We start from the raw sequence: 15308 nt of genomic DNA on the forward strand, positions 1-15308 counted from the left end.
GGATTTTTAATTTCGGGATCTTCGGGCGCCTCTGAGTCGACCTAGCTCTAATGGGTACCTGATATTAGTTAGGGAAAAGTAAAGGCGGTTGGTCGTTGTGCTGGCCACATGACGACCCTTGTTAACCGTAGGCCACAGAAACAGATGACCAATACATCATCTGCCCTAGAGACCACAAGGTCTGAAATGGGAACTTTACTTTTTACTTTTACACGTCACAATTGGGTTTGTGTGGCCATGTGAAACATTGGTGGCTTAAGGAGCCGTGACCACAATAAGCGGATGTGATTTAAATGCTCGTTTGCTTCCTTCTGGACAGTCAGAGAGTTCGGACAAGAGCCTATCTTTTATCCCTGGCCATTGAGGAAAAAGCAAACATTTCCTCTGGCCAAGAGTCTCAAGGGGCCTTCTGCGCGACTCTATATTGGATACTCATAATGGGCAGTTTTGGTACCCACCTCATTTCCCTATTCCTTGCCCCTACTCGACGTTATAATGATGGACATTAAGTTGCAGTGCTGGGTCTGAGAGTATCAGGCTCGTGTTGTTATTAACTGTAAAGAAATTCATTTAATGACAAATGGCGGTCCTCGGGCTGCACGTGCCACGGTATTCATTAACTAAACACATTCAACGACAATGTATACTGTGCTCTCTCTCTCTCTCTCTCCCTCTCTCTCTCTCTCCCTCTCTCTCTCTCTCTTACTCACACACACAACTAATAACACAGGTGGTGGAAGACCAGGTTATATTGAAAAACAAAACGGCTGCCCCATCGCCACTAGTAGCGTTATGAAATTAATTCAGGGGGGCACAAATTCACTCATCTGTACGTCAGTGGTAATTTGACTATTAGCTTTATTAATTATTTTTTTTCTACTTAAGGGGAACAACCTGAGCAATATATTGACGGGGGTACATTAACAGTACTCTCCCCTTCTGATTTATTGTATACGTTTTCTTATTATTACTATCATATCCTCCTCCTATACGAGTTGCTTCCCTTCCCTCATTTTATAATTGTTATATTATCAAGTATGTTAAATTATATCCTTATGTTTACTCTCTGAAAGTGGGGGGGGGGGGGGAGGGGATATATATATCTATAAAATATTTAAGTAAAAAAAAAAGGTTCTCTTCCTGTTTAATAACAATTTCAACATTTTCATATGTCCAGTACACGGGCGACGTTTGGGTGTGACAAATAAGGAGGACTGATGCATTTCAAATCAACTCGCGTAAGGTTATAGATCTATTTGGTCTACCATTAACAATGTTTTTTTTTTTTTTTTTTTTTAATTTTACCGTTTTAAATTTTTTTTCTTTTCAAATGTATTTGTCTATGCTATCGTTTTAAATGCACTACCCTATACAGTGTACTCCGCCTATACAGTGTACTCCGCCTATACAGTGTACTCCGCCTATACAGTGTACTCCGCCTATACAGTGTACTCCGCCTAATCAATACTGTATTTATAATGTTTTATAAACCTGAGACAACTCTCTGCAACAACAGCAAATGGCTAGTGTTTAGAACTATTCCAAACTTTAGGCATATATAGCTAGATTTATTTACAGTCCTTTATGAGTATCAGTTACCTCCCTTCAACAGTACAGTTTATAGAGCAGTTAGCTAAAGTGTTGTTTTTTTTGTTTCAAACAGTACCGATATATTGTCATCTTCAAACGCTATGCAATGAGTATCGATCTCCACCATATCTTGATCACATCCATCGATCTAGGACAGCGACGACGAGCCCTTTTTTTTTAAACACCCTAGGAGGGAGGTGGAGGAGTTCGGGTAGATGGAAAAGGGAAAGATAACCCTTGTAATTTAGTTCACTAAAAAATGTTTGTTTAAATGGTAGCTTCTTTTATGCTTATTATCTGATACATAGCAGACTTTCCTTCACAAAATAAGTACGTCCTATGTGTATCCATGTGTTGATAATTGACATAGGCGTACATGTTCATGAAAGACGTAGACTCTATTAAGCCATTGGTTTTCCTTAACTCTTTCTCTCCAAATTGGCGATGCTAACGCTGACTTGACCCCATTAATCTAAATTGATTTTTTTTTTTTGATTTATAAACTTTAAATTTGTGTTGTATAAAAAGAGCATGCATTCCCCTATAATTCTATATCAACTATAACATTTTCTGATATACAAACAAAAAAAGTTATTGAAGTTCAGAACAGGATAGAGCAAAATGAATAATTCTATCGGAACGACGAAAAATAATTACGGAGAGAAAGAGTTAATGATCCCGGCAACCCGACCCACGTTGTACTGGCACTAGGGAAGGGAAGAATGTGAACTCCTTATACAGTGCCTAGCATATGGATTAACTCTTTCTCTCCGTAATTATTTAACACATTTTGGTGGAATCAACGTTGGTATCGTTAGTCAGGAGAGAAAGAGTTAAGAAATGTGCATTTATAGTTGCGTCTGTCTTAGTATTTTATCAGGATGTGTTTTTGTATTGGATAGTCTCAACATTTGTTTGTACTAGAGTTTTCTTTTAAAGCAACAATACAATCTAATTATAAACGTGCCAATGGACTGAAGGCCAGATTCAGCAGTAAACAAACAAACCAAAAATAAAAATAAAATAAATGCCATCTTTAAATATAATAAAGAAAAAAGCAGCTCAACGGCTTATTATAATTACAATTGAAAATTACAGTGGCGTAGCTAGGGTGGGGGGAGGGGGAGGGAGGATGTCCAAATTTGAAAATCCTCCCACCCGGTCCCCCACTTGAAAAAAAAAGGGGGGGGGAATGAGTGTCGAAAATGTGTTTTAACAATAAATATTAATGCATTATCTCATGCCATGATGTCGAATGTCAAAATGCAGGGGCCCCTAAAGAGGTCAATCCTCCTGGGCCTCAAAATCTCTAGCTGCACCACTGGAAAATTATCAATGCAAATTGTTCATAAATCTATACATTTTTTGGTTTCAAACTGTTATTTTTATGTGTGCCGAGTGGGACTCGAGTACTGTAATTTGCACACCCTTCTATTTAATGTGATGGTTTGGAGTCAGACCGGAAGTGATCTAATCGCACACTAATGACAGGCATCTGGGAGAAGAATAAAATAGAAGGCTAACAATGAAATAGATTTAAGTCTTAAAGATGATAAGCTTGTGAACCTATAGTCACTTTACAGACTGCAGTTATTTTCTGCAGTCTTCCTAAAAATAATGGCTAGCTATTTTAGACGTAATTATCAAGAGGCTATGTGGGTATCCGTGACCTCCAAAGGTGCCGGTGTATCTTTCAGATGTACCACTTAAGTTTGGGGGGTCTTAGTATAGAAAAATAAAGAATTGCAGCTGAGAGATCAACTCGCATTTGACGTCTGCTTACACTTTCAACAAACTTTCAATTAAACTTTAAAAACAAATTTTCAGATCCAAAGAATATTGAACAAACATTTTTTTTTGTGTTCTTTCAGTCGATAAATATAGTAGGCCCTATTTATTAGTTTAAAAAAAAAACTAACAAAAAATTAATGGCTCTTACGTACGTTTTCTAGGGTAGATAGGTACGTTTTACTAGTACCATTTCATGCAAAGACTTAAGCCTCATGATAGGTGTGCTTTTTTTTTATTAAAAAAAAAAAAAAAAAGGTATAGTAATATAGTCCTATTACCGAGTGAATCGGCGCTTGGCCTCGTACCTAGGGTTCTCGGGTTTGAATTCCGGTGAGATTTTGAGCTTAAAGATTTTTCTGGCGTCTCTGGGTTCTTCCAACAATGATGGGTGCCTGATGTAGTTGAGAAGAGTAAAGGGGAATGGTCGTTGTGATGGCCTCACAATAGCTGCGTTAACATTGAGTAGTTCCATTATTGTTAAATAGGGAAACCGCAAGGTCTGGAAACTCAAAGTACTTACTGGTCTTGACCTATGTACGTTGTATGGTGCTTTGTATTAAGTTTCATTTTCCCACCCCTCCCCAACGTAATGTATAGTATTAATCTTTGTTATGTTGTTGTATTGAGACTGCAAGGTTTGCACTAACATCAAAATAAAAGACAGTGCCTGTGATCATATGGTAAATAAACTTAAATATACAAATTAGTACATTATCATATAGTCCCTTTTGCTCCACACTTACAATTACCTCCCTTTTAGTCCCTTGCGTTAGAGCCACAGTCTGGCCTCCACCACCGGTGCCCTCGTGCACAGGAGGGGCTTGAGATGAGGGCGCCTCACGCTCCATTTGGTCTTCGCTGTAATGGGCCGTTAACATTAACGGCAACCCCCGGGGCGCGTGTGATCTTCTGTTTGTGTGTATATATTTAAAGATATATCTGAGCCTCCACCCTTCCATTCTTCAGTGCTCGACTAAAGGAGTGTGGGCCCCTCCCCCCTGTATTGTTATCTCAAATGTCTGAAGTATGTTGTCCTCAATTAAGAAATGGCCTTTGTAATAATTATTACACGTTGTTAGCTAAATGACTGGGCGAGTGGATGAATATCACAAGTTATGTACGTGAAGATGTTATGTCACGTGATTTTGACTTTTCCTTTCTTTGTGTAGCTCATCACTCTGATGGGAAGCAAGGTGTACAACATACCAACGTAACTAAGTTTTAAAGTTATATAGTTCGTGACAAATTATTGTATCTCTCATGTAGTCAAAGTTTTTAAAAATTTCCAATCTATATGTAAACTCTTTTCAAATTTCAAATATGAGTTATAAAGGGGAAGTAATCCTTAAGAGATTATGGGCCAAGACATCGCCTAATCTGTGCCGATATGTCAAAAACCCAAAATATCAATATCAAACTTTAAAAAACAACAACAGCAACTTATGAGTCTACCGATGTTACAACTACAATATCTATAAATGATTATAAATTATTGGATTAAAATGTCATCTTCAACAACATCGAAGATCGATGGCCCTGTCTCACAATTAGTAGCAATGATTATTTTAAGAAAGAAAGAATAAAGGGAGGGAATCAAAGGGATGTATAGTCCCCTTCTCATCTATCCCTTATTGCAAGTCTTCGTCTATAGATCTATGTGTATGTAAAACTGTTCTATTGTGTCGTTGTGCCTCTATCACCACAAACATCTCATAAGTTGGACTGACAGCTGTTCACATATTAATGTTGCCACGCTATGGGCAGGGGCGGCCCCAGGCGCAGTGGATGGAGGAGTAACAAATAGACTACAGGAGCAGATCTTAATTTTTACAATATTTTCACTAGCTCACTCCGTCTGTCTGTTTGTCTGTCTGTCTGGTACAAATTTTGTACGCGTTATTTTTTACAATTTCCATTCTGGGACGAAGTTGAAACTTTGCACAATTGACATACTTTAAGAAATAAAAATGAAGTAACATTGAAACAGAAGAGGACACAATATGGAGCAATGTGGGCGCGATATAAGGTTACTTTAAGAACAATGTAAGAAAACAAAGAAAAAGAAGATTGGGAGACATTTTGAAATAAATTGACAAACTTAGCAATGCCTAGGACGCCATATTGAAAGAACATTGCTGTCAACTAAAAAATACATTAAAAAAATTGTCTTTGCTACAAGTGAAAGTGCTTTAAAAAAACGCATACAATTATCATTCACCTTTTGTAAATATACATGGATGGCAAACATTTCCTATAATCTATTCACCGGATGCACCAATAAGCAATGGCTTTTAGTGCTGTTTTTTAATTGAAGAAAAAGAGTTCTTGTAAAAATGTCCAACAAGAACCAATAGGGCAGTCTTAGTCTATTTATACCATTTTTCCAAAAAATCTAAAACACTTCTGATTGCGGCTAAGATGTATGGGCCAGGTCCTGGCATGTTATTTAATCTAAGTAGGTCTGAATGTAATGATAATAATGCGTGAAACATATTCTTGGTTACTGGAAACACTCACGCAATCAATATGTAGACAGAGTGGAGTGTGAGAGAGAGAGAGAGAGAGATAGAGGGGGGGGGGAGGGATAGAGAAAGGAAAAGAGAGAAAGGGAGGGAAAAAAAGATAGAGAACTAGAAAGAGCGAACTGAAGTGAGAAAGAGAGAGAAAGAGGGAGTTTGAAAACCTACACATTCTACAATGCCGTAAATAAACCCCTCCAATTATCTCTCCAGATCCGCCCCTGGGGTTCACGTGTTGCCATGCCCCCCTCAATGCGTCACCTCGAACGTTCGCTTAATTTGTTTTTAATACTATATATTATATTGACTCTGAAGTGTTGATAGTGGTAGCCGGGAGAAGGGGGGGGGGGCTGGAGGATAAAGGAGGGTGCGTGGACGGTGTGTGTGTGTGTGTGGTGGGGGGGGGAGCCTGGGGAGAATGTGAGACTGGATAGTGGTAGGTACACGTGTGTGTGTGTGTGTGTGTTCGTGTATTAAGAGCCTGTGTGTGTGGCTACTCAAATGCATTTTATCTACATAAAACAGTGTCGCCGTTGCACGGCACGAGCCATGACTTGACTGTGTCACATGAGTGTGCTCAACAACATAGGCCAGAAAGAGGGAACCATCCAATGGTGAAGAACTATTCAACACTTGGGTAAGTTTTTTTTTTCTCCCTTTTTTCATAAGTTTATCAACTCTTCTCATCAGCATTGCTTAACTTATAACTATAGCTAGTTATAGGCTATTGTTTCTGTACGATTGAACTAGACCCCAGAAATGTTTAGCTGTTGCAGACATATGAACTGCTGGAAATATCATAAGCTACTTATCTAGGTTACTCCGTGAGTATCTTACATTAAGATTTTCGTACGACATACTTTCCCCATTCAAACCAGTGGCGGAGCTATTATTGGGGGGGGGGGGGCGGAGAATTTTAAAATCCTCCCGGGCCCCCAAATGAGTGTTCCAAATTATTTATACCTTAAATATTAAATATTACGACATTATCTCATGTCGTGAAGTCGAATGTCAAAATGCAGGGGCCCCTAAAGAAGTTAACCTCCCCGGACCCTCAAATGATGGCCAATTCCTAGCTACGCCATTGCGTTCAACATTACACTAAAATTGGTTTATCTTAAAATACTTCTCTGGATACTTACTATCTTGAAATTAAATTAGTTTGAATGTGTAAAGCTTTTGGGAACATTTGTAACTCAAACTCAAACCCCTAACTAATTTCAGAAAAGAAAAACACACATTCACACACATAAAAATGAAGTATTAGTACTGAAAATATGTATATTTCATAAATACGAAAATAGCTATACATATATACTGGCCATGGAGACCTGATAGAGAATGCTATTATGAACAACAAATTGAAAAGATAGCAACTTAGGCCTACGACTAGATTTGACCCACTGGTCGTAGGTTGGCTACACTTATTAAATTTTACTCTCATGTTAGTCGTTACCGAAGTGCAGTGCGCTGGACATAAAAGGTTTACTAATTAATGCCAACTGTTAGCTTAAAAAAAATACGAAAACAACTGTCGCGCGCTTAATTCGTCTGCTATGCAAATTTTTTTTTTGTTGGCGTACAGTCTAAAAATAGCCTAGAGGGTGAAACAATGAACAGGGCACAGTATTGATGGGGAGCAGTGTGTCGGGGAGATAGGGTTGCGATTTTAAACTAACAGAAAATAATACAACTTGAACATTTAGGGGAAAATCGAACTACACCTCAAACCCCCCCCCCCCAAAAAAAAAAATTGAAGCTTTAGGACAAATCAATAATTAGATGTGTTTAATAGTAAGGCCTAACTCAGCGGTTCTCAACCTTTTAAGTTCGGCGACCCCCTATCCACACACACACACACAGCAAAAGAAGAATAGACCAAAAAAAAATCCATATTTTTGATGGCCTTAAGCGACCCCTGGCAAATCGTCAATCGACCCCCAAGGGGGTCGCGACCCACAGGTTGAGAACCCCTGGCCTAGCTGAACGTGGTCTTGGTCAAGGGCGGAATGAATGAAAAAGATTAAACATGACAACAGAGTCATCCCAGTTATAAAGCAATAGAATTTTTGAACGCGATTTACACCAGTGTCAGAAACTGTTTTCAATTTGGATCTACTGATAGGCTCATGAGGTAATAGCTAAGACGCAAAGATCGTTCCCCTACCAAAGTACCAGTGGGCCCGGGTTCAAAAAAAATACTTTCTCCCCTCCCTCCATAAAACAAATTTAGTGTATAACAATAACATTGAGTAGTTTGTATATTGACAAAAGACATCCCGATCCGAGGAGTTAAAATCGGGTTTAACAAAAGTGCAAAGTGTCATCCCCAAGGGCTCATGTGGGCTCCGATTGGACACTAGCCATAGGCCCAAACTCAATACCCCCCCCCCACTTAGCCATGGTTGTTACGTCACTGGCTTTAAGCCCTCAATTCCTGTGGGCCCGAGTTCATTGTTCCCCTTCAGAGAAATCATTTGTCTCTCTCCCACACAACGTCTTAAAAGGACTCTAAGGGACTCTTCGTTTGACAGGATGAATCAACGCTCAACAGAGATTGGCTGAAACCTGGATAAAAAATCAAGCAAAATTAAAAAACAAACAAAAAAAAAACAACAAACAAATCAAAATAACATCGACAAGGTTAAATAAGGGAAAGAGACGCACAATTACTGTCACATCTCAATACTGCCATATTTACTTTATATATATATATAAAACAAAATTAATCAATTATGACTAATTAATTAGTAATTGTCTTTTTTTCTATTGATTCATGCGTTATCGTCAACAATGAATAGTTGTAAAAAAGTGTGTCTGACTGGGATGGTGGAACCCAGGCGGGACTTAGGGAGCCGGGCCTCACAATGACGGATGTCATCAAATGATCATCTAGTTGATGAGGGACCTACGGACGGACGGGGGGGGGGGGGGGTTTCGGTGACCTCTGGGTAATGTTCCTTGCCATTGGGCAAAGGGTCGTTAATGGGCGAGAGCTTGACCCTTAACTTGGTCTTAACGGACACTCGAAGAGGGCAGCTGCTTCCGAGGTCTCAAAGAAGTATGCAGGAGTCTGAGCCCTTCTCTAGCCCGAGTCCTATTTGTCGATCGAGTTTCTATAACTACATCCCCATTTGAGTTTTCCTGCTCAATGACGCCATTATTGAAGTTTTTTTCCCCTTCCCTCGACTTTTCAAATGTTATTTTTAGCAACAGTAGCGGAAAAGACATGACCAGTGATCAATAAATCTAAAAAGAAAAACAAAAAGGTAACAGCAGTAAATTTGGCTTAACTGGGAATCTACTTACTACTATTAATTCATCAACAGCTTGCGGTCATTTATAAACCAAAAAAAAAGAGATGACAGAAAATGGAGGAATAGTTGGCAGTCACACGTGCGAGGATCTAGTTAGGCGCATGCGCATGCCGGCTACACATCCGAAAGTAAGCGAGAACTTTGAAAACATGAAATGGCTTCAGTTTTGTTTTATAGGTGTTAAGAATAAAAAGTCTAACGTCATATATCTCAGATCTGATCATGAACACTTTCAACTGATTTCGTTTCTTTTCTTTTTCATTTTTAGAGTTTCGGTTTCTCCAAGATATTCTGAGATTTAGTCAGACCTGTGTTGCTTTCCGGATAAACTTTATCTCTGCTTTCACATACGTTGTAAAATAAGCGTTGACTGTAAAAACAAACTAATTATAGGCCTAGTAAATACTTAAACTTATCTAAGGGAAGAAATAGGCCCAACACATTTACTACTATATCTCAATAATGTAGAATTTATTTCCCCTGTTCGATATCAAACAAAATTATTAATTGCCAATTATTAATTGACTATTTGTTTAATTTTTTTTAATTGATTCATGTTTTGTTAATTACAATAAATGATTGTGTAAAATTTCAACTTGATCCGAGAGTGGGTGTGGGAGAAATTGTGTGGTCAAATTTTTTTTTACCAACAGACAGAATGAGTTGATATAAGCTTTGGAATAACAGTATGTGAAGGTCTGAAGTCTTTACCCTGTTTATTGTCCCTAACGACATGACCCGAGTCTTATGAACTTTCTTCTTGATTATTATTAGCATAGAAGCCCAAGGGTGAGAATTCTACCAGCAGACGTGAGTTTATGGCCGTTTGTGTAGGTGAGTAAATAGGCCTCATACACGTTACAACAAGATCGATAGGTTCACTTTCGTAAGTATGTTAATATAGCGTGGTCTGGTTGAGGTATGGTGTGTGTGTGTGTGGATGGGGCGATTGACTGTATACACTTTTTTGTTGTCTTAGCTAAACACACGACATGATCTAGTTGTACTAATAAAGTCAATCAGCTTTATGCAAGCCTCGTTTTGAAAATGAGGTTTAGAGTGCACCAGCAGATGCTTTCAGAATACAATATTTTCAAAATATTTCTATTAAAACAGGTCACGCGCGCAGAATATTAGCAGACGTCCTTCAAAAGGAGGACATGTCCTCTTTTTAAAGGTAGTGCTTTTGTCCGGCAGACAGTAGCATGAAATGTGAAAACGTCCGGCTTTTCCTCTTTGGTTTAGTGCAACGTGATTTCTAATTCCTTTCTTCATGTTATCTGGCTTTCAACACATAGATGTCATGTGTGCAAGGAATGGGGTATTCATGTCAATAATCTAGTGTAGATTGACCTTTATCGAAACTGGAAATCATTCACAGGACAGAAAGAGGACATGAGCACTAATGTTTGTATGTATTCAAGGATGTACATGTAAAGCATGTTAGGCATAGCACCTTCGGATCTGTACATTTTCTTTAGATAAAACGTTTTTGTTGATTAGAGGCGGGACAGTGAATAAAAGAAACAAGACACTCTGTACGGACTCAATTCAGAGGCTGCCTCGGAGAAAACTGATACATGTACTTAGTATGTAAGGTTTACAGCCTATGATTTACGGATGTTTTATCAATTACATTGTAAGCCAATTTTTAAAAGTTTGCTTTTTAGAAGTTGTCTGACGACAAGGTTCAAGATGACACAAAGGAAGCGGTCTGACGACAAGGTTCAAGATGACACAAAGGTTGGCTCATTTTTTGATTGTTGCTCAGAAAGCCGGTGATAAAAGTTCGGCGCTCGGGCTTCAATCAAACACTGACGCTGGCTAATATGCTGCAATCCAACACGGACAAGTATGCTGCAATCCAACACGGACAAGTATGCTGCAATCCAACACTGACAAGTATGCTGCAATCCAACACGGACAAGTATGCTGCAATCCAACACTGACAAGTATGCTGCAATCCAACACTGACAAGTATGCTGCAATCCAACACTGACAAGTATGCTGCAATCCAACACTGACAAGTATGCTGCAATCCAACACGGACAAGTATGCTGCAATCCAACACGGACAAGTATGCTGCAATCCAACACTGACAAGTATGCTGCAATCCAACACTGACAAGTATGCTGCAATCCAACACTAACAAGTATGCTGCAATCCAACACGGACAAGTATGCTGCAATCCAACACGGACAAGTATGCTACAATCCAACACTGACAAGTATGCTGCAATCCAACACGGACAAGTATGCTGCAATCCAACACGGACAAGTATGCTGCAATCCAACACTGACAAGTATGCTGCAATCCAACACTGACAAGTATGCTGCAGTTAAACACCGACCAGTATTGATGCAATCAAATGCAACACGGACCACTAACTAGATAACCCGTATGTCTTACTGGGACACACATGGGACATCCAACAACCACCATAAAATCACATTTTTAAGTACTTTAGTTTTCTACATATTCTTTGTTCCCGCCAAAATTAGCATGGGATTATCTAGTTCAATCTAAATCTACCTTTTGTTAAGTCGAAATCATAATTTCACTTTCTCTTTCGCTAAGTTTAATTTGTCACATCACAAAAAGTCACATTCAGCTGACTGAGCATTCAACTATTCCACTTTACACACACATTTCAATAGAAGTGTTGCTGAATAATAACTTTATTTTTTTTTTTATCTTAGCGTCTCTGACAATAACAAACAAATTTTATGTATAAATTATTCCGATAAATGCATAACATAAACATTGTGGTGAAAAAAAAAAAAGATACAAAATCTCATGCTGAACCAAATGTTCTCTCTTGGCACCTCTACGTAATATAACAGATAGCTAAGACTCAATGGTAAGAAGCTTTAATCAAGCATTGTTACGTTTTGGCAGTCAAACAATTAACCAACAGACTTTTACAGGTCCCATTACATTGACACAGAGTGCACTTAATTCAATGCTACACTACAGTAACCACCTCCCATACGATTTACAGTTGAAGAAAGATTGTAAGTTAAGTTCCCCTTTCAGACTTTGCGATCTAGATGGGCCATAGTTAATAAGGGTATTATCGGCCAACCGCCTTTAATTTTTCCCCAACTAATGTCAGGTATCCATTAGAGATAGGTGGACTCAGAGGCACCTCAAAGATCCTGAAATAAAAAATCCCAGTCTCCACCAAGATTTCATCACGGGACACTCCAGTTCAGAAGTCAAGTGCTTTACTACTCAGCCACCATGCCTACACAAAAAAAAAGCCTTGAATTCAGTGTTATAATAAGTGTTATACTATGCCATAAGACATACTCAAGTTTGACACTAGTTTGTGATCCTGGAAACAAAAGTTCCTAATACACAAAGTTTGTGTTTTAACCTTTACTTCAGAAACTTGTACCTGTCTTTTGTAAGACAAAACATCTTTAGTGAGGTCATCTAATAGCTTTCACTAGGGTACGTCTGGATATTTCAATGTAGAAAAAGCACCCATTAGAACAAAACAAAGGCCTTTCATCAAGACAAGAAAAACATAAATGGTCATCATCCCCAATAGTTGTATTACCTTCAAGCAAAGCACTCTGTGTTGGGGGGGGGGGGGTAGCTGCTGATCATGAGCTGATCATGAGATGTAAGTTTCTATAAGGTAAATTGAATGCAAGAAAACTAGACCGCATGGAACCACTATTATTTTGATACTATAGGCCAAAAAGACAAAATTGTATCTGGACCTATTGCCTAAAAGAAAGTACCAAGAAAATTCAAATGTCTGGGGAAAAAAGGTCTGATATTTACTTCAAAGTAGAGCTGGCATTATGTGTGTACCAAGATCAGAGAGGTCTGATATTTACTTCAAAGTAGAACTAGCATTATGTGTGTATCAAGATCAGAGAGGTCTGATATTTACTTCAAAGTAGAGCTGGCATTATGTGTAAAGCAAGATCAGAGAGGTCTAATATTTACTTCAAAGTAGAGCTGGCATTATGTGTGTATCAAGATCAGAGAGGTCTGATATTTACTTCAAAGTAGAGCTAGCATTATGTGTGTATCAAGATCAGTTGCTTTTCAAGATTATGAAGAATTTCTACTAGGACTAAAAGATCTCAATCTGAAATGTTTACACTGACAGTGGGAAAGAAAATGATGCTATTAAAATGAGTTCAATGATGTAGAAGTATGCTATGTTAGTTACTTCCAATATAACTCTGTCTCATGATTTTTAATTCTTCAGTAGTTATTGGCTTTTAAATTGGTATTCAGATATTGATCAAATAAACAAATATAAATGAAATTTTATTTGCCTTGTATGAATGTAAATACTCATGTTGGTATATTTGTGAGTGAAATAAGGAATGAATCCTGTAGGCCAGTGTTTCTCAAACTGTGTTCCTGAGACCTGACTAGGTAGTGCACAAACTACTGGAAAAATTAACTAGTAGGCCTTCACATGAATAATCTCTTTAAAAAAAGCAAAGTGTTCCGCCAAGGAAAAAGTTTGGGAAACACTGTTGTAGGCAAAAACAACAACAAAACAACAAACAATCAATGATTTAAATCTCCCCCAAAAAATAAATTTACAAATGAAAAATTTATGTTTAGATTTAACTCTTTAAGGTATTTTTGTTCTATTCCAGTCAAAGAACCTAAGGCTCTGCAAAAATACAACAAAGGTCTCATTATTTTTATACAAACACAATTTGGATATAGTCTAGTAAAATTAGCATGCCAAGGATATGACAATCTTTTATTCTTTCAGAAAGAATACTTTCTAATTATAAGAAACTTGAGCAACCTTTCTATCATCATATGTCCCTTACATCGCAAGGTCAAGGTCTGAAAGGGGTTTACTTCTAAAAAAACATCATTTTGTTTGCCACGCTTTATGAATGGTTGGTGACTCAATAACCTCTTAATAAGATTTGGCATTATAAGATGAAAAAGAAAAATTTTTAAACATAAAAAAAAAATGTGCTAACTGGAAAAGTTCTCTGCTCTGTACCCACAGCGAGCTAAAGAAATATGTTAAAATGTACCCCCCCCCCCCCCGCAAAAAAAAACAACAACAAACAACAATCTTTAACTTCAACCAAAACCTTAAGAGATAAGATTTTCTTTTCTGTCCAATGTATTGTTATTGCAGTAGGAATCTTGGAAGTGGATAAACAGACCCGAAGGCCTTGTTCCAACAGCTAGAAAAGAGTTGGACAGCTAGAAAAAGTGCAGATTACATCACAGGATCAGTGGACAGAAGAATCCCAGATGAAGAGAATGCACCATAAGACTTGTTATGACTTGTGTTTATCTTGCAATGTTATGTCATATTAAAACAAAACCCACATGAATGACATCTGTGTATTATTTACAATTATACCAGACTCCTTCAAAAAAGGTTATGTTTTAGGACTTAGTTTCTTATAAAACATTGTATAGTTTTACTGAACAATAGTCTGAGCAATGAAAACTGATGATTGTGTTATGGCACTAGGTGAGAACTAGTTTAGTGGGTGAAGAATGTTACAAAGACCCGCACTATTGTTTTATTGCAAGGTCATTAACTCAACAGCTCAACCTTTGTGTGCATTAGATGTAGCACTAAAATGCTTGCACAAAATGATAGAATTACTTATTTCAATTTGCCATTTTGGTTTTCCTGTTGCTGCACTCTAGTTTAAACATTACAACAAACATCATATCACACTGTACACATGGCAACAGATCAGCCTGTGTGCTAGTCACTGTACACCTTCAAGACCATTCAGCTCATCAGCATACAATTTCAAGACATGAGATTTTAATTTAAAATTCATACTAGAGAACAAAGTAACATTCTGAACTTAAAACATCTGATTAACTATTCACATGGGTTACCAGCTCCACAATGTTGTGTACAGATACATAGAAATATATCTCTAAATGTAACAGAACAAAAATTTATGAAATAAATCCTGAGAAAGCAGGCAAAAGAGATTTGAACTAAATCAATACAATACAGGAGCTGGGGGAGTGAGAGTAGATATTGGCTATGACTCAAAAGTAGAAATCTTCGATTGGCCAGATGTTACAACAGTAATAAAACACACGAGATCAATAC

The 15308-nt window shown here is 37.9% G+C and overlaps 1 long non-coding RNA gene across 2 annotated transcripts in view; it reads left to right on the forward strand.

The window, feature by feature from the left end:
• LOC106051501 (uncharacterized) overlaps nt 1-15084 on the forward strand; it is a 25568-nt gene extending 10484 nt beyond the window's left edge. The window contains exons 4-6 of one of the 2 annotated variants that reach the window (XR_008777502.1): nt 6426-6537; nt 9992-10051; nt 14358-15084. This is a non-coding gene — a long non-coding RNA (uncharacterized LOC106051501). The remainder of the gene's footprint in view (nt 1-6425; nt 6538-9991; nt 10052-14357) is intronic. The other variant, XR_001214877.2, reaches the window with a different exon arrangement.
• Nucleotides 15085-15308: the final 224 nt, after the last annotated feature.

The sequence above is a fragment of the Biomphalaria glabrata genome, chromosome 4 (assembly GCF_947242115.1).
Source record: "Biomphalaria glabrata chromosome 4, xgBioGlab47.1, whole genome shotgun sequence".
In the NCBI taxonomy this organism is placed as follows: domain Eukaryota; kingdom Metazoa; phylum Mollusca; class Gastropoda; family Planorbidae; genus Biomphalaria; species Biomphalaria glabrata.